Consider the following 23472-nt stretch of genomic DNA (forward strand, 5'->3'; position numbering starts at 1 on the left):
AGTGAAACTATAATTAGCTGTAATCGTACCCAGAGTAACTTCACTGCTATAATTCTCAGCAGGAAAACAATTACACTGCAGCAGTATAACCAGACAGACACACTGTAAATACAAAACATCCTTTGGAAATATATGCTCCATATTCTAAATACATTTAGAATTAAGGCAAACAATTCTTTTCTAATTGGGATTCAAGGCAGACATGCCGAGGGGTTTGTTGGGTTTTTTTTTTTCCTTCTGCTTCTACTTTTTTGTTTAGCAGACATATAAAGGCACTGTGTTAGTTAATATGTTAGCGGCACGCTCAGGCTATCGTCAGAGGAATGGCAGGGGAGAACTGACCCTCGCGCTCGGTTTGTAACTCTCCCCATTGTAGCTGGTTACTTCTGTCCTTCCAAGATGAAGGCAGGTGTGAAGAGGGGGTTCGGGTGGGTTTTTGGCAGAGAGGACAGCAGGAGTGCTGAAGCACAATGCCAGATGTACTGCTGGTGCTCAAGAGCTGCAGCAGCTCTGCTGAGCTCGAAGGCTGCAGCTGATTCCGTACCCTCAGTGTGCTCTGGTCACTAGGGGGGAATAGAGGACTGCAGAGCGTGTGGGTCATGCTGACACGCTCCTTAGGAAAGCTGCAAATGCTTCAGGGTCTGTCTGCCTGAAATCCTGCTGCTCCTGCTACAGCAGAAGCTGGAGAAGCAGCTGGATATAGAAGGGAAAGGACACATGGCTTTCTTTTTCCACACCTTTATTTGCTGGAGAAGACCCAGGGTTGATATTTGGGGCAATCCTTTCCCCCATGCATTCCGGACTTGGCAGATGGTCATGTTAAGTGGTAAGATGTTGATTTGCCAGGGGTTATTTGAATTACTGAGCTTGAAACATGTTTCTGAACTCTGTTCAGAAAGCCTAGAACATATTTAAGTGCAGGTTTTTAGGAGCTTCATTCATCTTTTGCGGGGTTTTATGCAGCACGTGTCCCTAAGCTGCTCAAAGAAGGAAAATTTGGCCATTTGCTGTTGCGTAGTCCAGCCCCTCTTGGAGAAGGGGAACCAGACAGGCTGGGAGAGTTTCTTAGTTTCTACCATCCCTTGTCCAGTTCAACAAGAAAAGGAAATGGAGTGGGGGGAAGCAAGGGTCTAAAGAAATATGTTTGAAAATCTAGAGTTCTCTGGGAACAGCAGTATCTTCTTTGTGTATATTTTAAAACAATTCTCCTGCAATACATTCAATATGATGGTTTTATAAACCTACAGGAAGTTTTTCATTATCCATTGAATACTTTAGGTATTTTTCTATCAGGGGAAGATACAACTTTATGTGCTTGTATCAGTCAGGGTATGGCTTCACGTGTTGCAATGCCTAAATACTGTTTCTGGCCATGACTGGTAAGGTTATTGTGCAATGTTCTAGCATTTCCTGTAAGCGTTCATCCTATTTCCATTAGAGTTAGTGGGCATTTTATCATTGTCTCTAATAAGACTGATGAAGTTGTAGAATTTAAGGACAGTAGGGTGAGTTAAGGTTAAAAAGGGTGAGTACCAGTATCCATCACGAATGGAAGCACACAGTATTGCCCAAGGCAGAAGATCAGGACAATGCCTTTCTTCAAAGACAGAAATAACCAAAATTTCACATTTTGGAGGAAAAAAAAAAGGGGAGAGAGAAGAAAGGAATAAAAGAGAGATCTTCCAGAGATCACAAAGCCAAACCTAGCAGCTCTTTACTGCAGCTCTCAAAAGTTCAGAAGTGCAGCCCATAACAATGAAATGCATGGCTTGGGGGGGGAGCTAAATCAGGCTCCTAGCACAGACCAAAGGCTTGTTCTATGTATGTATTTGCCACTGCAAGTAATGGCTGTGAAGCAAACAAAGGGGAATACAGCTGATGTTTAACAGCCACCAGGCTACTTCTGCCTTGTACCCGGAAGGTTATATGGAGAACATGTGGTAGGTTCCTCTTCTCCGTGCTGGTGGGTTATAAACCTGAGTTTCCCCTAAATATGCCCGTTTTCATGCTTGCTGTTTCTTACTGTGTGTGAGTAGGAAAGACAGGTTCAGGATGGAGCTTAGATTTATAATCATTAAATATCCATTCACGTTTTCAGTCCAAACACTAGTTAGCATGTAACAGAGCAGGAACTTGCAAGAACATGATCACTCTGTACATGTGTAAAAGTGCAGATATACGTATACACACAGGTATATACGCCACAAATATAAACAAGCATACTTCTGCTATACCTCTCTTAGAGATTCTGGTCTGAAGAGAACGTGAATTTTCCTGTGTATTTGTCTTCTTTACACTGTCTTCTTTGCGCTGATTTGATTTGCTTAGAGTAACAGGAAGGCACAAACAACACATGGGGTATGGAGGAAAATAAGCAATTGTCTTTACGTTTTGTCTATATATATACCATTAGCTTCACACAAAACATGACTCACTAGCAGCAGGTGTCCTGTTAGGCAGATTAGTAATGATAGGGAGGGGGCTGCTCTCCCTATATGGCATCCCCAAGGGAAGCTAAAAATAGTTCAGAGACTTCCAGCAAAGTAAAAGTATTTCTGAGCTTTGAGCGAAGTCTGCTTCTGAAGGTAAGAATCAGAGCTGGTCTGTTTAATGTGCCATTCCTTCTTTTTCTCTTTCTTTTTTTTTTTTTTTATTCTGTGTGAAGCTTGCCTCGGCAGTTGATTGGCAAATGTTATCTGGCACGAGGCTGAGATTTTGGAATTATAAACAGTTGCTTTCCGTGTTTGTGGAAACAGGGTGAGGATTGACCAGTTAAAGGAAATCTGTATAACAGAGAGCATTCACAGCCACAGAGACAATGAAAGAATGTGTCTCAGAAAGTTACCCTTTTTTTTCCTCTCTTTTTTTTTTCCCTTTCTCTCAGTTGTTAGAGAATCTGAACAGCATATGAGCAATCACAGCATGTGACTTTGCTCCTAGTAACAGGCAAGCTATTGCTGGTAGTTACACCCACCATGATACAAGTCCAGTAAGCAAAGTTATCTGCAAAGTTATTGTAACAGCAGAATATGAAAAGAGAGGAACTGTTTGCATTTCCGAGATATGTGCAAATCAGGGTGCTATGTGTGCTCCATGGAAGTGTGGCTGAGGACGCTTTTCAGCCTTGCCGGTAAATGTCTGTGTATCTTTATACTCAGACACACTGATAGGCAGACTACTGCCTAAAGGAAAAAATACTGTTTCAGATGAAAACTGTGGAGGATAATTCTATATGTACGTGTGTGTGAGCATCTGTGTGCATCCACACCTGCATGTATGCAGGGAGATCATGAGTTGGTGGACCGCAGAAAAGCCCCACAAGCCTTGCGTTGAGCCACCACCTGCGTGGCTTTGTGCAGCACAGAAATGGAGATGTAAGGGCTGAGGCTCACTTCTGAAAAATGAGATGCAGGGGCTGCTCGTTACACCAGAATAACCTCATGGGCTGTGATGGATTTCCTCTGATTTTTCAAGTAGCATCACCGATATTGACAACAAGCAACTTTGGCATCACCAATATTGATAACAAGTGACTTCTGCATTGTGGAAATGGGATAAAAATCCGACAGCCCCGCATGGGGCATCTCTGAGGACAGCGGTGTGTGTCATACACCCACGTGAGCGTGCGTGGGCACCCCCCTGGGAAGCTGCCATCCCCTGACTCTGAGTCCCGCTGGATAAGGATTTTCCATGCGTGTCTCCTTCTTTGCCCTGGTTTAAGGCTGGCTTCGGCACGTGAGTTCCAGAGGGGCGAGCGTGCCCGGGGCCCTGGCTGCGGTGCTGCGGGGGCAGAGGTGGTGTGACTGTGGTCACTGCAGGGCTCCTGTTCCCCGAGTTCCCGCAGTAGGTGTTGAGAGCCCGGCAGCGGCGTGCCTTGGATCCCCGGGCTGTTGCTGGAATTCCCGGCTGGGCCAGTAACTCCCTCGGTCGGTACGGGGGAAGAGGGGAGACCAGCAAATGGCAGAAGCAATCTAATTTTAGCTCCTTGATGTTGGGCCAGCTTCTGCTAACATCAGCGTCAACGGCAAAACCGACGTTAATTTGAGCGGGAAAAGGACTGAACCCAAATTAGTATATGCTGGCCTGTGTAATTTTCTTTATTGGCTGATAGGGAAGGAAGACCTTATTCACTCAATGCATTTGTATGGCTGCCTGGCCGTGCTCCAGTGACGCAGCAGCCTGTGAGCAGACGGCCTGGGAGAGGGGGACGGGAGTGCTGTATCCGTTCAGGAGGGGCTGTAATTCACTGTCATCTCCAAATGATTAAATCCTGCTTATTTCAAACTGACAGGTAACGGAGTAACACCCACAAATATGGTGGGTAGGATTTAGTTCCAGGTGCTTGTGGAACAACTTTTCCTATCGAGTCCAGAGTTCAAAATCCGGGCTCCTGTGAGTGGCCACAGAGGAAAGCACATAGGTTTTAGTCAGTGTTAAACATTGCATTTCTAGACTGGTAAAAAGAGTGAAAAGTTGAGAAAACAGCTATATGCTTAGAAGCACAAGAAGACAGGGCAGCTTTGCTAAGTGCTAGGGATGGACATAAACTAAAGAGAAATCCTATTTGGCAGCACGGAGAATCTGCTGGGGTTGGCAGTCTGAAACCTGCTCCACAATAATTGTTTTCTTCTCCAATAAACCACTGTATTGATTAGGGCAAGCAGAAAGGATCAGTCCCGATGGAGCTCTGCAGGGCATTTTACCACACTGCTTAGTTCAAATGGTCACAGTTGGTATTCGTGTGTTTTCCTCTGCTAAGCAAACTAGATATGACAGAAGACAATGTAATTTAGGTTTTTTTTCCTCTTTCTGAAAATGAATTGCTACATGTGATTTCATATGCTCACACTTGCATATTTATGGGGAGTCCTAAAATCTAATTTCCACTGTGCTGGCTCCTGTTTAGCACAGACTTAATTTTGCAACTTTTAAATAAAATCTCTTGACAAAATAATAATATGGCATATTGAAGCAAAGCAGACATTTTAATAGAAGCATGCTGGCTAATCAATTCTTCCTGAAAGCACATATCGGTGTTACCTTTGTGACAGCTAAGTGATAGTTAAAGCAAGCAAGGTATGCCTGAGATGGCATAGAAATGCAAAGTTGTTCCTGACCCTCGCATGGGCTCTCCAATGCTCTTGAATCTCCTTATTTGCTATGAGAGGGTGCACAAATGATTTGCAATTGAGAGGACTCTTGAGCTTGTTTATTCCTCTTAATAATAATTCATGACAAGGACATCAAGATGCAAACCATGCCAGGCAAGCTCACAGGAAGGAGGCCACCACGGTGGATGCTGTCGGTAATCTTACTGCAAAGACTATAGCAATTCTTTGGGCTAGTCGTCTTTAGCTGGCCATCTGCTTTGCATTCCCTGGTGGTACTTTGGTTTGGATCTCTGGTTTGTTTGTCATTTCAGTCTCCCACTTTATTATTTCCAGAGCCAAGTGAACCGCTGCCAATGCCAATGCAATGAGATTGCATTGTGAGCTTTGCGACATGGTATACTTTTTTTTTTTATCTTGAAGCCTCAGCTCCTGGAATTAGTCGATTATGTTAGAATCCCAGCATTCATTAAAAAAAAAAAAAAGAAAAGAAAGAAAAAGAGTGGATCTCTGCTCCTCATGAACTAATGAAAAAGCTTGGGGGGAAAAAAAAAGGATCCCTGCAGACTTAGTAATCACAAGCCAAATAAAAAGAGGCTTTTTTTTTTTTTTCCCCCAACATCAGACTGTTTTACAGACAATCATCCTATTTCTGAGTCTCTCACTCACAGTATTTGAGTGCTGGGTGCTGGCAAACCTGAGCAGCAGCTGTTCATTTCTAAAGGCAGGGGAAATAAGTAGTCATCTGTAACAGGAAAAGTTACTTTATCTTTGCGCTGCCTTTTCCTCTGCCCCTGCAGCACACCCTGCCTGTGGTCAGTGCAGCACTGGGAACCCATCGCAGCAGCTTGCAGAACAGCCCACATCCCAGTAAGTTCCAGGGAGAAATGGGAGGGCAAGAGTTTGCATTAACCAGAACCGTGATTCCCTTCAGGTCAGGAGCAGCAGCTGCTGCTGTCACTGACCCCATAACTTTAAATAATCTTAGCTATGGCTGTATGGCATTTGTGCGTTCGTGGCACATCTGAAATGTGATTAGGGCTCGCCCGGTTCTGGGGTGGAGACTGTCACTTTTTCCCCAGCGTGGGGATACATTTGGGCTGCAATTACTACAGCTGGGAAGGGTCCATCATTTAGATTTCAGTTTGCCTGGTATACTATTTTCCTACTTTTACTTTTCAGTGGGAAAAGAGATGACATTCAAGACTGATTTTAACAAAATATGTTTGTTGGTCTGGATTTTTCATCAGTCCAGGCTGGGGCCTTAGGGAAACATATTTGCTTTTATTGCTTTTTCCGGTAACTAAATGGAATTAGCATTCCCTGCCATTGCTGGCCAACTGGATCCAGTGCACAGTGCAAAGTAATGCAAACAAAGGACAACAACTGTCATGAATTTGCTGGAGGGAAGAATTAAAAATAAAAAGAAAATGAAAAGCCATAGGTCAAATTTGTTGCTGGCCTGACTCGATGAAATTTATGGTACTAGATACTTGCCAGTTTTGCTTATCTGTTTTTATTTGCTTTTGGTCTGTCAAATTTTTTCAATACTTTAACTTTTTTTGAGACTGGAGATGAGACAAACACAGAAATTTTCCATATAAAATACCACACGTAGAAGGAGTGCACGTATAGAGGCATGTGTTTAGGGCAGAACCTTCGCGCACTTTCCATGCGCCGTTCAAAAGCACTTGTTGTCGTTTGTAAGCTTTTAGATGGGCAAGAAAACAACTGCACTAGGCCCTCAAACTGTCTGATACCGAGATGGAAAAAAGAGATTTCTTGCTAGTGAATCAGGTTTTTTAGTAGTTCATTTAATTTTACCTGGTGCTGTTTTAGTGATAGTGAGGTTCGGTGGCACAGCAGCAACTCAGTGAGTCACAAGGTAAAAGACCCCAACCAACTCTTGGTAAACTTTCGCAAGAATCAAATTTCTATTCTGCTAATGATTAACTTTATAGTCCAGTAGTAACAAATCAACTAAGTTGACAGAAGCAATCCCTCTGATGTGTGTATCCATACTTCTGTTTAAGTTGTTCCAGGGTTCATCAGTAATCATTTCTCTTCCTCAGAAAAGAAAAAAACCCAAAGTCCTTAACCTGGAGAGAGGGAAGGAGATCTGAAACAGGATAACACCTTCAGCTTAGGTTTTGGTTTTTAACTGTACCTCCCCACTTAATGTCATTTATTTGAGCACTGATTTTACAGACCTCCCATGAACCAAAACCTGGCACTTTATTGGAATTTTAAGGGAAGCAAGGGGCCTGGGCTGGCAGAGAGGAGGGAAGAGCAGCAAGTGAGCGTTTGATGGACAAGTTCTCCATGAATACAAGTATAACCTGTCCCAGCAAACAGCAGTCAGTAGCTACTGAGTTTATGGTGAACTCTTTCAATTCTCTACCTTGGTTCTTAGCTCCAGAACAAAACATGGAAGGAGAACATTCATTGCTGCCTGGTAAAACCAAAGCATTTGCATGTAGTAGCAAAACAACCACCTTTTTAAGGTAGGAAAAAAGCATTTCCATTGATCCCATCTCCAACACGTGAAACTCAAAGGGAAAATGAACCATGCTGCTACTGAAGCCTTTGTACCACACGCTGGGTAGGTGACTGCCTGCTGCCTTGGTGATGCTTTGTACTCAGGAACCAGCTAGACCTAAGGGCTGGGATGTTGAGGGTATTCCGGTACAGCCAGAAGCAGGGTGGGCTGCTTGGGATTAAATGAACAATAAACCTTGCTTCCCTGATTTTTGCTAAATCCTTTGGAAAAACTGCACTGGCTTATCTTAACCCTCCCAAAAGCAGTAGCGAAGGATGGTTCTGGCAGTGCCTTCCTGTGCCAGCTGTGCTCGGGTTGGGTCTGATCAGGTCCCAAGGCGGAGGAGACGTGGGGTGTCTGTACTGCACATCGTGGCTGCTGTGGCCTGTTCCCCTCCAGGCCATCTGCTTCCCCCAGCCCCTGGCCATCTTCTTGGAGAAAGCAGCTACTGGGCTGCTGGCCACAGTCTCCTCTGGTAAAAGGCTTTGGTAGGGAAAGGGATGGGGAAAAGAAAAAAAAAAATTAGAAAAGGAGGAAGTGAGAAGAAATGTGGGGGGAAATGGGGGAGGTGGTGGAAAAAGGGAGGGGAAAAGGGGGGCAGGAAAAAGGGGGATGGGAAAATGGGAGGGGATGGAGAGAAGGGAGCGAAGGGGAGAAATGAGGAAACGGGAGAAAAGGGGGGTGAAAAGGGAGAAAAAGGAGAAAAGTGGGGTGACAGAAAAAAGAAATAGGAGAAAAAGGGAGGAGGGAAAAAAAAAAGAGAAAAAAGACGTTTGAGGAGAGCAGAGGCGCTCCGCCGTGTGCAGCCGGTGCCGGTGGGTGCGGCGCCCCGCGGCGGGGCCGGGCGGCCGGTGCCGGCGGAGGCGCGGGCGGGGCGGGAGCAGCCGGGTCCGGGCCCGCCCCCGCCCCCCCCCCAAACCTCCCCACCCCCTCCCTTCCCCCCCCGCCGGGGCCGGGGCGCCGCGGCCGCGTGTCGGAGGCGGCGCGGCTCTGCGCCGCGGCGTGAGGCAGCGCCGCGCCCCCGCTGCCGGAGGAGCCGCTCCGCCGCCGGCCCCGCGCTCCCGCCCCCGGCCGCGGCGGCCCCGGCGGCATGATCTCCTGAGGGGCCGAGCCTGCCCGCGCCCCTCGCCCGCCCCGCCGCCCAGGTGAGTGCTGCGCCGAGCACCGCGGGGATGCCCGGGCGGTTCTGCCCAGCCCCGCTCTCGGACTTGGCGGAGTTTCGGGGTCTGGCCGGAGCTGCCCTTCGCGGGGAGCCGCGGCCCTTGGGGTAACCCCCCCCCACCTAAGCCCCCCCGCGGTAGCGCCGGGTACGGGTCGCGATGCTCCCGCACATCCCTCCCTCGTAGCGCGGTGGCTCCCTATTTGTATTCCCGGAGGGAAAAGTGGCTCTTGGCAGCGGGAGGATGCCGCCCGGCCCTCCGGAAGGCTCGGCCGAGTTTTGTGGGGAGGGGGATGCTATGTTTGCGGGGGGGTGGTGGTGAGGCTCCCGCGGCCGTGGGGAAGTGACTTTTGGAAGTGACCCACCGGGGCTCGGGCTCCGCGGGGCCGCCGCACAGGTGCTGCCGCTGGCGGGGATGCACGGCAGGACGGGGCTGATGGGCTGAATGTTAAAAGCGGGTGCTGCGGAGAGGGGAATTTAGCAGCACCTCGGGAGCAGCAGGTGAAACCAGGCAGAAATCTGGCTGAATCAGAAAAAAAAGCTGTGGGAGCGCCCGGCCGGGTGAAGGATGCGGCTGGGTTACCCGGGCGGGTACCGGGGGGCTGTGGCGGTGGGGGTGACCAACAGGTGCGGCGGCAGCGGCTGCTCCGGCCCCGGGGGAGGCTGCCCCGGCCCCGGCTCGCTCCCGCTGAAGCCGCTGCCGTGGGTCGGCGCCGCGGGCAGGTCCTGGGCAGCCGCGACCCGAACCCCCTGCTCCGGGGCTCACTGCGGGAGCTCTTGGAAATGCAAACTTCTGGGTATGAGATACTGCTTACGTGAAAGGGTAGAGCATAAGTGTTTCCTGCATTGATTATTATTTTTGTTCCCGTTGGGAAAATGTATCCAGCAACAAAAACTTTCTAAGAAAAGTAATGGATTTTCAATGAGAAGCTCCTTTCCTTAAGTATTACAGAATTTTGCAAGCTCGTTGGTTGTATTGACAATGCACTTAATTTTCCGATGGTCGTCTTACGGAGTAGCTAATACTACAGAAGATGCTTTTTGGTTTACAGCATTAAAAATGTTTGTTGAAGTGTCTTTGCTTTAGTATTTGTGAGTTTCAGGTATAATATGTAAAAGGCAAAAAAAAAAAAAAGTCAGATTGAAATATGCATCGGACTATGAAAGGGTATAAAGCCCATAGATGCAAGTGCTTCCTGTTAAGTCAACTTTTAAACCAGCTTCTCCCTAGACAGCAATTCACATTTTTCAAGGGGAGAAAGGATGGGTGAAATTGAATTGTCCAAATTAAGTCAAAATGAATTGCTTAATATTCAGAGGGGTTGATAAATGAACCATTAAATCAACACTTGCATAGTGTCTCATTGAAAAGAAAAATGTGTGCTGGGCAGAATAGGTCAGCCAGTGACGTTACTACATTATTGTACTGAACTGAGTCCTCCTCCTACTAACAGATATATTTGCTCCGACATTACATAGGCATGGGAACGAGCTCTCGTGCACTGTGCTACGATGAGTAGCATCTGCTATAAATGACCGTAATTGTACCAGCTCCATCTCAAAAGCAAGAAATCTTGGTTATGTTTCCTTTGGCATAAATTAACATAAATCCATGGACTTCTCATGTTGATGTATATCTGTTGAGAAACCTCTTCTGTATTTCAAAGCTTTTTTTTTCTTTCTCTGAGGAAGAGCTATATTTTGGATGCTAGTTTGAGGAAAAAATTCTACTGATAAATGGAAAAATAAGAGTCATCATTTTGAAACAAGTCAGAAAAAGATTCCTTATAGTAAATGCTCTTTTGAGAGCATCACCTCTCAGTAAAACAGTGTGTGAACTTTGCTTCTAAACCCTTTGATTAGCATACATACAGCTGGTTGCCACTGAAAAATTACCGTTGTGTTTACCCCTTGAAGTCCTTGAAATTCTTGTGTTGGAGTGTACTGAGGAAGTTGACTCTATCCTTACTGTGCCTTCTGGAAACTTCTAACACTTTGTTTGAGGAATCATGGATCCTGTGCCCCTGATGTTTTTTGCACCTCTTTGCTTTTGCAGGTAACAGAATAGCTAATTTTGCTTAAAGCTTTTAAAACTTAAGAAGTGACAGCTCTTTTGTTTGTGCATTCCAACTGAGTATTACAAAGAGGAAATTATGGAGAGACTTTTTAAAAAAAAAAAAAATGCTCAGAGAAACAGATTATCCAGGCTCCAGCTGAAGGTGGGATTGTAAATTGACTCATGACTTGAGAAAGCTCCTTGCCTACATTTCATTTGGCCAGGAGAGAGCACCTGCATGCAAACCTTCTGGGCCGGTTATTCAGGTGTTTATAATTACATAGAAGTGTATTACATAATGTGGTTTGTTGCTCTTTATTTAAGGTGACGTGTTTGGACACAATACGTGTGCATCCTCTAGGTGATGGGTTATTAGGTGGGTGCAATAGAAGTTGCTTGAATGCATAAGGAGCTTAATATCATCTGTGATGAAGCAGATGGACAAGTAGGTGTGTTTCCCTCACGGGGGAAAAGGTTCTGGATCTGGAAATGCCTTTAGATAGTGTTTGGTGGTGGTGTGTGTTTTTCAAATTTCTTGCTGTTCTTAGGGGCCAGGGTAGCTGCAGGTATTTTTGTGCACCAGTAAAGTCTGCTTAGACTAGTCTTTGTTTGTAATTATCCTCAAGAATAAAAGAAGAGGGTTTTTTTTTTTCTGAAAACATACCATGCCTCGTAAGGTTATCCTGCTGCCTCTGTTTCCTTGCTTGCTATTTTTCTTCAAAATCATAATACATTTCTTTAATTTTTTTTTAATGAAGACTTGAACTCAAGCTTGCTGGAAAATGGTCACTCTATCCTGAGAAAGTGCTGGCATTTTATTGACTTATTTTGGGAATACTGGAGAAAAAAATAAAAGATTCACTTGCATTGATTAAAACCTCCAGGGCAATCTTCTAACACTGCAGTTCTCTAGGTGAAAATTAACTTTCTCTGTTGTCTACTCCTGCTTTTTATTTTATTTGTGAGAATCCCAGGCTCTGTTATCAGTTTACATTGAGTCCCTTAGGTGTGCTTGAAGTGAAAAGTGTCTCATCCTAAAAGCTCGCACACACACAGTCACCCTCAGAGTCCATTTGTCTCTGGCTACCAGCAGATACGCCTCGATACCGTTGGTCCCCAGAACCCTAACGGAGGCAGGGTTTGCACTAACCCGCAGCTCCTCACCCGAGTAATGTTTCCCGAGTGATTGTCAGAAAAATAACGCTACTTCGATGCTTTTCCAGAGGTTTTGGCAAGATAGCACTTTAGGAGTAGCTTAATGACAAACTTTGATTTATGAGGTAACTGAAAATGTTTGAATTTTTGGATCTGGAGTGAAAGCATAGGCACTTTCTGCATTTCATCTGCAGCTTTCCGGCATGACATGTAGCTAACAGCTTGTCTCTCATTGATTTTAATAAGAGATTTTTGCTGAATGTGCCTGGAGAAGTTTGAAAACGTATTGTTAACTTTTTGGGGGGCAGGAGTTTACTAAACACAGTAAAGAACTTTGCAATGTCTTTTTAAATAACCTTGAAAAATCTTAGGTCTTAAAGACTTTTTACACACACACACGGATTTAAGACGGATCCTATGGGAAAGCCAGTATTTTTTCCAGTTTAGGGCTAAATATTGAAAAGAAACAAAGGAATGCTTTTCCCAGCCCACTGATCAAGGGCTGGTATAAGTATGACTTGTATATCTGTGTGTTTTCCCTGTGAATTCTGTGCTTTCTTCCCTTCTACCTTCATCAGCTGTGCTCAATAGCAGCTCACCTGGATGTGGCTTGTATCTGAAATGGTTCAAAAGGATCGTGTTGACGTTACCAGGCAATGGATCACACCTGAAATCTTGCCATTCTTGTGTCAAGCCTTTTCTTTTTTCTTTTCCCCTCCTCCCACCCCCTGATTTCTGACATATTTTTAGCTGCTGTTCTGTTGAATTTGAGTAGAGCTAGTGAAAAGGGATGTGTGGGGTTTTTTGATTGTTTTTTGTTTGTGGGGGTTTTTTTGGGGGGGGTGCCTTTGAGAAATGGGAGACCTTGCTTTTCACTAAAAATGGAGCACTAGGGTGAGTATCTGCTCCTCTGCTTAGTAAGGGAGGATACTGGTTCCTCATGGAGGAGAAAACTTTGTAAAATCTCAGCATCTCCACTCAGTTTAGCCAAAGAATCTGATATGGACACTGGAGTTTTATTATTTTTATTTTTTAACTTATTGACGTCTTTAAGAATCTGGTGCTGCACAGAAAGCCCCCTGAATCTAATGCATTGTGAAGTGGTAAGCTGGTAGTATTGGGTCATAGTAGTATTCCCATTATTGCCCCTTGTTGTCCAAGGGATTGGTAGGGTTTGTCAGCTTGGGTGTTGGAGAACTGCTGTGAATGCAGAAGAGCGGTGCTGGGGCCACATCCAAGGAGAAGTTGTCCACTGCTGGGATAAGCCAAGATCTGCTAGAATCACCCCAGCAGCTGAAATGTTGGCATAGTGTTTTTGTTCGTTCCTTGTATGGAAGATGTGAGCAATAAGACAGGCTCATTTCTTCTTTGGAAATGCGGCAGCCAGGGCTAACCGTTTAGTTGAAACCTTTCCTGCCTTCTCTGGAGGTTTGCCTGGTTTGTAGCTGTTGTTGGCCACCAGCTGATGTGCTGGTTCCCACATGTGAGCAGGTACTTGTGCTGTGGGGGTTTGCACCAGCCCAGTTAGCGCTCTGCAGACCTGAGTTAAGCTATGGCGGGTGGCAGCTACGGCCTGGCTTGGCGTGCATCTCTGCGGGTGAGGTGGGAGCATGGGGCTGAGCAGATCTCCGTGGCTGTTTTTCCTTTTTTTCTAGCGTTAGCCTGAGAAATAAAGTTTGTTCCTGTGCAATACTGATACGACTGAAGGACCTCTTGCTGCAAGGCAGCTCCGTTATTCTCTGTAGTGCTTGGATTGCTCAGCAGAGGGAGAACAGACCATATCGCACAAGGCACCCAAAACCGCCAGCCACATCGCTCTGACTGACGGCGGGGAAAGGAGTCCCAAAGCCTCCCTCCCCGCCTGAATGTTTTTTGTTTGGTTTTTTCCCTTCTTCTTTTCCCTTCTTGTTTTAAAGGTCAGAGCTAAGCTGTGATTTTTCACCTCTTGATCAAAAGTAGCTGCCTCAATCTGTAGGTTAATGACTATTTCAGATGGCAGAGTAGGTGGCTGTGACAGAAAAGATGTGTCCAAACCAGCACACCTGAAAAATCTCCTAGATCCAAGTGCTTCTTAAATATTCAGCTTTCTTGAATATTTAGGAAGATACGCTGGAGTTGGCCTTTAGTGACTGAAGCTTTACAGTACATCAGAGATAAACAAAGAAAACAAACCCCAAACCAAACCCCTTGAATTACTTGAAATTCAAGCAGCAACTAATCCACATGACTCATCTCCAGGCCAGATCTTTAATTGTCATAAATCAGCATAGCTCCATTGACTTCCCCAGCACTGTGCCAGTTGTGCCACTAGCTGGAGGCCTGGCATGCTGGTTTGGTTTTGGTTTTTTTTTTTTTTTGGTGGGGGGAAAGTTTGAGCAAAAGATTGTGACCGAGACTTTTGGGTTTTTGGTTTTGTTTTGGGGGTTTTTTTTATTTGATTCTTTTTGAAGATGGGAAGGCATTTGTGCTCAGGCAAATAGACAGTATGGTTCAGTAGAGATTTGCTACCCTGTAGCATACTGTGCGGAAATCCAGGAGAATTAGACATTTGTTTTTTGTCAGAAATGTCGGTTTAATGTGATAAGAAAACAGCTGTTAAAATGCTGCCAGATAAAAGCAAGATGATAAGCATGAAGGGGTGGGGGGGGAAGCGATGGGCTGTTCCTGCAGTTGGGTTGAATACAGCAGTATTTTGGAGACCCGGCTCATTCCCTGTCTGCCACCAACCCAGCGAGTGACGTGATCGGCTTCAGGGCTGTGTTCTTCCGAGCACGGAGTATCAGTGCTCTTATACCACTTAAATCAATGAGGTGCCATTTACTGAGGCTTTTAGTAGGCAGAGCAGATTAAGCTGCTCGCCTCGGTGGTGTGAGGCTCTTTAAGTAGAGTGGGACTCCGAATGCTCTCCCCTGCTTGATCAAAGGGCATGACCCAGCTCTGCGCTGGACGTTTTCTAAATAAATGGAAGTGTTCTTTTAAAGCATGAACTGAGAGTCTGCAGAGGATGACGATATGGGTCTTAACCCTCTTTTAGACAGGGAATTGTGCCCAACTGGCAAATGTGGAACGTGCTACTCGGAAAGCAAAAAGAGCATCGTTTGGAGGTGCCTGTGAGCTGGGGATGAAAGTCAGCCTCCCAGGGAAGGCTCTCCCATCTTCCGCACTGGCTTGTGAAAACAAATTCAAACGGGAGCAAGCCCTGAATTTGCTTTCAAATTCTTACCTGCCCTGTAAACTTGTTCTGAAGAGTCAGTATTTCAATTCCTGTTAGAGACCAATCTCCATCCTTGCTTCCAGCCCGGCTCTGCCAGGTCCTTCCCACCACGCAGGCCGCCTGTATCGCCTTCACGTATCGGCTGCGCTCCGCTAGGAGTGGGCGGTGGGGGCGATCATATCGAGCTGATGCTATTAACAGCAGGAGAAACACCTCTCTCCTGAGGAGAGTTCATCTCTGCTGGATAATGAGCTCTGTTTCACTCAGGACTGAATTGCTGCTGTATGGATCACAGCAAAGCACAAATGAGGATGCAGCACTGGGCGCTTCCTGCAGCCTCTCTTATACATACCAAATAGCTAATTAAATGAGAGCTGGTTTGAGCTATTGGGCTGCTGCTAGTCTGACTTCTTAGAGGAGAATCTTGTGCAGTGTGTCTTGCTCCAGTAACTTTTTGAAGTCTTTCAAAATTGTGCGTTGCCGCAACCCCCAGCTTTCATTCTGACTTTTAGATTGTTGCAAGTGTGAGATCTGAAGAGCGGAGTTGGGGAGTGAAGCTTGAGCTATGCTGAGAGTTGTCCATGTCTATGTACGAGATGCGTAGCCACGGCATGGGGTATGAGAGCCTTTCCGTGACTTAAAAAAACCCTGTAAATCTCTCTGTTTATATATATATGTATATTTGAATTACAAAATTGTTTATGCAGAAAGCATAAACTTTTTTTGGAGTGTCAGCATGGGCAGCCTTGCTCCTCTTGCAACTTATTTTATGGATATAAATGGATTGTAAATGAACTTTCTACCTTATGCTATCTATCTGAAGGAGGATAAAATTCACTGTTGTTACTGTCATGGTCAGGTAAAACATTAACCCTCAATTTTAGCAGTTTTACATTATCAAGTTTACAAATATTCCAACTTTCAAACTTCATCTTTTAGTATACATGCCTTCTCAAAGAAGTGAATCCGAAATAAACTTCAGAGTGAGAATTATAAAAACCAGTCAGGTTAAATAAGGTATTTTGTTTCAGTAAGACCAAAGAAGAATCATAGTCCTTACAGAGTATAGGTCGATTTTCTGCTTACACGTTGGTCCAGAATAGCTGAATTATTTTGCAGCTTTGTTCACAGAGCTTGCTCTAGCGTTTTGTAGCAAATCATTAGCTGTATTACAGCTTCAGTATAGGCACCGGGAAATGCACTTTTATCTGCTCCTGTTTAACAGAGTGTGCTGCAAAAGGCTTGCCTTGCATGTACGGAAACGTGATTAATTTTTTGGGGGTAATGGTGCAACTGCAGCGCTTTGATGATGGGTTGATTGTTTTATGCCCTGCCAGAAATGGATACTTAAAGGAGATATTAGATCTGAATGAGATATTCAAGAGCATGTTACAGGTTTGAGTTAGCTAATAGGGAAGAGGCCAATCCTACTGCCACTGGTGTCAGTGAAAATACTGGGAACGGAGTCAGGCATATAGTAATTAATTACCAACAGATGATGAGTTTTGAAGGTGTGAATAAAAGATTTGATGTATTGGTTGAATTGCCTGAAAAAGAAATCTGTTAGATAGCGTTCTTTTGTCCTGTTGTCTTTGTTCCCCTTCTTTCTGTCTGACTTCAGCAGTGGAGCTCTTCGGCTGCTGAGCCACAGGCGCTTCTAAATTCCTCTGCCCAAGTTGGTATCTCTGAGAGTTATGGTGGGATCATGCAGGCTGATGCTCTGTGCTGCTACATGCTTTCCTTTCACACTTTTTTCAAATAACTTTGAAGGTGGGCATTTTATTTACTGGTTTAGACAAAAAGCACCTATACGCTAATTCCTGAGTGTTACAGTAATGATGACTTCTGTTAACAGGTATTTCCTGAAAGAGCTTTGTGAAGTCAGAGGTGAATAATTTTAAGTATCGTATTTAAGAATCTTCCTATTACTGATGTGGAGGATATTATAGTTGAGTCAGAAATAGAAAAATGTTGCAGCGAAGAGTTGGATGGAAGGTGGCAAGATGTATGCGTTGTACAGCTGGTGTGTCCTAGCAGACGTGGGGTCTCCTTGCGGTGTTGTCCTAGACTGAGAGCCCTCTTCAGTGTGTCACCCCCCTGTGACGTGCTCCATTACAGACTTTGACTTAACCCTGGCATGGTCCTCTGCTGTGACTTTGTGCTCCTTCTTTCAGGGCTGATCTTGTTCCTCATAGTGGATTGGTTAGACAACTTCTAATTATGTTTTATACTTTGGCAGTTTTGGTGCTCTGAAGAGCCAAACATCTGCCTTTGTGCAGGCTCTAGGAGTTCATAACTTGTTCCTGGTTCCCCCCAACCTTGGCAGCCAGCTTGGACCTGCACCTTTGGGCTACAACAGCATAAAATGTCTAATGGACTCAGGGTGTTCTAACCCAACCTGTATATAATGTGGCATTTTAGACATCTGTCCATTCAGTGATGTGTTTAGTACTTCCTATGTATACTCCTAATGTACAAAAGTTGCTTTTTCTCACAGCCTGTAGAGAAAAAAAAAATAGAAGGTGCAGCTTTTCAAATCAAAATAGAAAATACAATGTTGGGCTGAACTTGGACCTGTCCTTTTGGGATGGAGATGGCATAGGTGACTTTGTAAGAGTTTTTTCTAACTTATGAGGCAACTTGAATCTAATCTACTCCATAATTTCAAGCCTCATATGATATTTCCCATTTGTTACCCTAATAAGACCAAAGGTAACATTTTATGGCACACTATGAGCTGAATGGTTAACTACTTATTTAATATCTTTGCTTCCAGGGCAGATGGAAATGAGAGAAGTGTCTCTTACAAATCTCAGCCCAATTAATACAGTTTATCTAAACATGCTCTGGCTTATTCTACTAACGCTTCACAAGAAAGTAGAAATTGTCCTTACTATGTCCTCTGCAAGAAAGTAAAGAACAATTTGGGTGGTCAGATGAAAGGCTTGCATAGCTCAGCGTCCTGTCTGGGATACCTACCAGTTCTGGGTGGTTTGGCTCTTCTTCAGGCTGTAGAGTCCCACTGTATTTCTACTTCTGATGCATTCTTAACATATAAGGCTTTTCACTGTTTAGAAATAATTTTGCTCTTCTGATCACAGTTGCATGTTTTTGTACGTTTTCTTTTGTAGATGGGACCACCAGAAATATATGCATTTTTAAGATGCAGATAAATCATGACTTTATTTTGTTCTATAATGGTATTACATATTTCAGTCTTGATATCTTTCCTGAAAAATTCTAAAATTATTTGCTTTTTCTGGTTGCTGCTGAGTGCTGAGCTGATGTTTCCAGAAAACTGTCTGTAATGACTACATCTCTTTTCCGCATTAGAACAGTTAATTCAGAGCCTGTCAGTCTATGTGGACAGTCATACTCCTTTTTTTCAGTGCAATATTTTGCATTTATTAACATTTAATTTACTCTGTCATTTTGCTGTCCAATCACAGTGTCTTGAGACTCTTCTACAGCTTTCATGTCAGTTATAATTTTGCCTACTCTTAATCATTCTGTTTTGTCAGTGAAGTTTGGCACTTCATTACATCCCTTCCCCCTTCTCAGACCATTAATGAGTATATGGACTAGTACAGGTCTTGGCACAGATGCTGAGATGATGCATTAACAGCCTCCCATCACAAATGATTCTTTATTCTCTCCTTTATTTCTGTTTTTGTGGGGTTTTTTTGGTTTGTGGGTGGTTTTTTTTTTTTTTGAGTTGTTGATCCTTACGAAGCCCTTTCTTTCCCACTGCAGCCTACCTTTTTTTAAGTTTCTTTTTAAGATTCTTTGAGACTCTTTGCTGAAGGATTTGGGAAAAGCCACATGTACTGCATCAGCTACTGTGCATACCACGTCACCTTATTCATGTGCTTGTTAACTCCTTCAGGGAAGTCTAACGGATTTGTTGTACTTGCAGGCTGTCTGCAAAATCTCTGACTCTTCCTGTGTACATAACGCATCTGCTGATTCTATAATATATTTTCTACCGGTTTTTTTTGCATTGTATTTAAACTCAGTGGTCTGTGTCTTTGAGCATTTGGCTTTTTTATGAAATGTCCAACTGTGGAAAGCCAATGAAAGAAGTGGTATATGTTTTGCATGATATTTTGTGGATATTGTGGGGGTTATTTTGTCCCACTCTGAATCACAACATTACAGCTTTGTTCAGAGTTGTGGGGTCAGAATCGGAGATGATGAAAATGATGCGTTGGCATCACTGATACGTCACCGTGGTGTTACCGTGTTACACTGCATGACCCTACTGAATTTCACCATGCAGATTTTCAAAGTGATGCCCCAAGGTGTACAAGATAGACTTTATCAATGGTAATAAGCTTTAATGTATTTGTTGTGAGGAATGAATCAAACACTAGAAATAATATTGACTTAAAACTCTACTACAACATTTGGTTTAAGCCACTCTTGTATATAGAGGTATCAAGACAGAGGGCTGTCTGCGTGGTCAGCAAAAGAACTTTAACGAGTATTTCACGTTTTAAAGGTTCCAGAAATAAACTTACAATTTGGGAAAAGAGGCTTTTATTTTACTCTCTACATCTTTCTTCATTGCTCTGCAAAACTCTAACAAAATACCCGTACTGCAGGCTTTTGATGCCAGCATTTGTCACTAGCCTTGTATTGTAACTCTGGTTTATGGAAAACTTAATGTTAGAAGCTTGTCCATGTTCTCAGCAGCAGAATCTGAAATATATGCATGTATATATATGAAGCTTTGTAATGAAAAGCAGTGGGAGAAAACTAAAGTCCTCATAAATACCCACCCCTGAAGGGGCCAGCTAACATTCCTGAATTCCTTCCTTTTGTGCTCTTGGTCTCTCCTGAAGCACCAGGTCGAGGTGGGTACGCGTTCGTTGTGACCTTACGTGCCAAGGGTAATAGAGCTATCAAACCTCTCTGCTGCAGCAGCAGAAAGCGCTTACTTGCTAAATTGTTGTCTTGTTCACTGAAGGATGGGGAAGTCTTGTCCAGAGGTTACAGGACCATCAGGTGTAAATCAGCATGGTCTCCAAATTTTGCCTCATCAAGAATTTTCTCTCTGGTTCATGATGGTGACCTTGCATTAAAAAGGGGCATTTGTTGTGGAAGTGCATGCTGTCCTCTTAATGATGAGACCTGGGTTACATGAGTCTCTTAAAAATCTACTTACTGCCAAAACAGGTAACAGCTTCAAAATCTTGTGATAAATTTGAAACAGCCAGTCAGTGGACAAATTCCACATAAAGTTAGATGACAATTCCACTTAATTTTGTTTTTCTTCCTTCCCCTTTTTCTGGGATTTGCTGTGCCCCAACTGCACAGTTTGCAGTTAGAAGCAAAACAGCTCTTGTCTGTGATTGGAGTCATGACCCATCTTGGGGTGGTAGCAGCTGAAAAAAATAAAATTTCCACAGTTCCAGTTATTTGGTCCCAAGAAAGCAGAGCCCTGAATGTTGAACTTGACGTGTTCTTTGACACTGCCCTCAGTGGCAGAACTGGAATTTCCAAATACAAACTGCCTGTGTTTCTGTCCTTGTGCTGAGAGACATGGCTCTGGTCACTCCCTGCTATGCTGGGTCACTGTTGGTGCAACTCAAGGAGCCTAGTGGCATTGCTTATCATGTTTTACAGCACCTGGAAGTCAAGCCTAGGTTTTCTCCAAACAGATGGCCACTCCATGGAGCATCTTTCCGATTGCGGATGCCCGAATCTAGTGGCAACAAAAGATAATTTCTTTTTTTCTTCCGTGCATTTGTCTTACTAAGTTGCTTGGCCTTTCTCATGTTCGCACTCCTGCTTTTCCTCAGCACCTTGCAGGGAGTCATGGGTTTCTTTCAAATGAATTCCCAAAGACAGCCATGTGGAGAAAGTTAGCGAGGAGCAATTGTGGATCACACCAAGTTCAACTGAGCTCAAGATGCAGATGAACCTGCAATCATCAGCATGCTTTTTGTGCCTCCAGCCAGCCAATGTTTGTCTGCTCCATTTCATTCCAGAGCTAATTGCTAGCCCTTATGCTAGGCTTCGTGATCCCCCATACAGGTGACCACTAGTTTAATTTGTCCTTTGTAGTAAGAAGTGGAAATACTATGCAAAGTATGGTCGGTTAGAAACATGTTTCAGAGAAACAACGGTAGGCTGTTCACCTGCTTCTGAGGAGATCTAGAGCTGCGTGGAAGTAAGAGGAAAGAGAACTGACCTGTTGCTCCCTTGATGGAGATTGAGAGCCCGCTTAGGGTTTGTAGGATTGCTTGTCCAGGTGGCTCATGGTGCCTGACCCTTGCTGGTGCTGCAGTGACTTGGAAGAGGGGTAGGTCCTAGGAGTGTTGGCATCTTTTTGTATGAAGAAACCGTTCAGATTTACTGCAGCAGCTTTGTGATGGTGGAGGGACAAATTTAAACATTTCACTGGGGACAAATCACTAAACTCTTACTCCCATCGTTTAAATGTCTTGATTTCCTATTTTGCAATGGGTGTGCAGGGCTGAACAGCTGTGTGTGTGCTTGCTTGTTCCAGGCTGCACTGCCCAGCTATGGCAGCACTGGGGCAGTGCCCTGGTAGCCACCTTGGTGCAGGGTGTGGGGGATGTAAGCTGCTTCTCAAAGGTGTTGCATGAAGATGCACCGTGTGCCAGCTGCTGGAAGGTGCCTTCGATCGCATCTGATCTCGCTGGGTTTCATTGCACTTGTATAAATAACAAAATCACTGCATCAGGTTTTTGCACAGCAGGGCTGATATTGGCAGTGGTACCTTGTTAAAATGAAGGACTGTCTGTCTTATAGATAATGTGAGACCAACCTGCGTTTTTTCTGTTTTCTGACAATATACTGTACCAGATAAAGTCTAGTTCAGAGTTATGTGCAAGTTCAGTCACTTTAGTATTAGTTTTTCAAGAATTGCTCTGCGTAAGAGAGTTCTTGTTGGCAGGGGAGAGGTGAGAGTTTGGTATTTTCTTGCTTTTTAAGTTGTACAGTAATGGAAGAGTTGTTTCAAAGGATAGATGTGTGAAGGACAGAAACAAGGTATGAAATCCATCTGCAAAAAACAGTCATCAGTGTGATTTGCATCAATGTTATCTTTAAAACAACTTCTGTAGTTTTGTTTGCACACATCCTGTTGCCATGAAGTTTGCTTTGTCCGTGTTTATGGCAAAGATGTATCTCTTTCTATAGCCGTATTTTAGAGGTTGAAATATCAAGTATATGAATGTAGTATGCTGCATATAGTAAATTCTGACTGTAAGCCTGTTGATGTTCAGTGTACCTCATGCTTTAGTTACAGTATCCCTTTCTCCTGAAAGGAGAGAGAACTCTTGAGACTGTTGTCACTGCAGTTATAAATTTTAAAGGAGAAATTATAGTTCTTTTTTTTTCATTCCTGCATCAATGCCATCACATAGCTGTTAACAACAAAAAAAAAAATTAAAAGCAAGATTAGGTGTCCAAATCACCATAGTGTTAACTGAAAATTAGATGGCCAATAGCTGTAGTCCCATCCAAGTTCAGGTATCTAATTTGGGAGCCTCAAGGCCATGTACAGTCACTAGAGCCTCCACAGGGTGATTCAAAGCTCTGAATTTAGAGCCTGATTCTCTCCTGTGAGAATGTGAGGGACTGAGGTTCCTGATTTGGATGATTAAATTAGTTGCCTAGATTACATTGATTCTCCACCTCTTCTCTCTGCCTGCCTCTTGCATCTTTGAAAACACTGTTTCTCTCTTCCTTCCTCTCTTTTTTTTAAATATATTGTGGCTTTGAAAATTATCCAGGATTAGTTAGTGATAATGGATATGGATAATAGGTTCAAGTGATGGAAGATCTACCAAAGGAAACTGAAGATAGAAGCACTTTCCTCTCTATTGAAAAATTGCATCTTGTTTCCATTTTGAGCCTTGGTGGATCTGACTTTTTGATTTCCAGACATTGGAACCCTACTAGATGAGGGAGCCCCGTAGTAGGAGATGTACTTTCCACGTGCAGGAATTAATAAGCTGTAATTGGGTTCCTTGGCCTTTTCATTCATAAATTAAATATCCTTAATTCCTTTTCATTAATTTTATTCTGATTAATAACTGAGTATGGTAACACTAGGAAGCTGTTCCAGTCTCGGTGTATTTTATAAGTACTGTACCAGCGCTGTGCACTAGTGTACCTAAAAAATGTGAGAGGGGTGGGGGGAAGCTCTCGGCATGGGGTCTGGCCCTCAGTGCTTCCTACAGCTGTCGTGGTTTGAGAGGGGCTGGG

General features: G+C 44.1%; 1 protein-coding gene across 4 annotated transcripts in view; it reads left to right on the top strand.

Moving 5' to 3' along the window:
• Window positions 1-2513: 2513 nt before the first annotated feature.
• Window positions 2514-23472, top strand: part of SGCD (sarcoglycan delta) — a 342386-nt gene continuing 321427 nt past the window's right edge. Inside the window, exon 1 of one of the 4 annotated variants that reach the window (XM_054841867.1) lies at window positions 2514-2585. The gene's annotated coding sequence lies outside the window, so the exon portion shown is untranslated. Of the gene's footprint in view, window positions 2586-3625; window positions 3736-8509; window positions 8793-23472 lie in introns of those variants that run through there. The other 3 variants (XM_054841870.1, XM_054841873.1, XM_054841868.1) reach the window with 3 other exon arrangements.

Source organism: Grus americana, chromosome 14 (assembly GCF_028858705.1).
Source record: "Grus americana isolate bGruAme1 chromosome 14, bGruAme1.mat, whole genome shotgun sequence".
NCBI classification, from domain to species: domain Eukaryota; kingdom Metazoa; phylum Chordata; class Aves; order Gruiformes; family Gruidae; genus Grus; species Grus americana.